Below are 684 nucleotides of genomic sequence, written 5' to 3' on the forward strand. Positions count from 1 at the left end.
GCCACAGCAAGGGTAGTATTGTTCACGTAGGCTATGTTTAACAGTATGAAGGTTCATCTCAGAAAATAATTAATGAACATACTCTAATGCTAGGGTTGGCAACAGGCCCCAAATTTTTTTTTTTTTTTAATAGACCAAAATCTCCAGGAATTCAACTGATTTGTTTAATTTAGGAAATATGTTCCCAAGTATTCCCACAGACAAAAAAAAAAGATGTGATCATGTCTGAAATTGTTATTTTGAAATACAATCTGTTTTGGAGCTTAGTTGTGGTCAATTTGCAGTGTACAAATGATTAGAATTATGTTTCCGCCCTGACCATCCGTCGGACAAAAATCGTCCTGAATCTAGTTGCCTACCCCTGGCCTGCCGTAAAACAGTTGCAGGATAGGCTAACTGTAGTGGGAATCTGAATTTTCTGGGCATCAAATTATCGGAATATCTTTCCCAATGTAAAAAATAAAATAAAAATGTTATTTTGATATATATTTTAGGCCTAGCTGTGTATGTGTCACTGTCTGATTTCTAGCGGAGCATTCTGGCCTACAACAGGAAAGTAGAATGAGACAGACCCCAGTCAGCATCACATGCCGCTACCTGCTCTCCTCCAACATGGATCAGTGTTTGGCCGTGACGTCAGCCGTCACCGCCCTGCCTGCCTGCAGTATCGGTGACTCCAGATGA

This window comes from Oncorhynchus nerka, linkage group LG23 (assembly GCF_034236695.1).
Source record: "Oncorhynchus nerka isolate Pitt River linkage group LG23, Oner_Uvic_2.0, whole genome shotgun sequence".
Classification (NCBI taxonomy): domain Eukaryota; kingdom Metazoa; phylum Chordata; class Actinopteri; order Salmoniformes; family Salmonidae; genus Oncorhynchus; species Oncorhynchus nerka.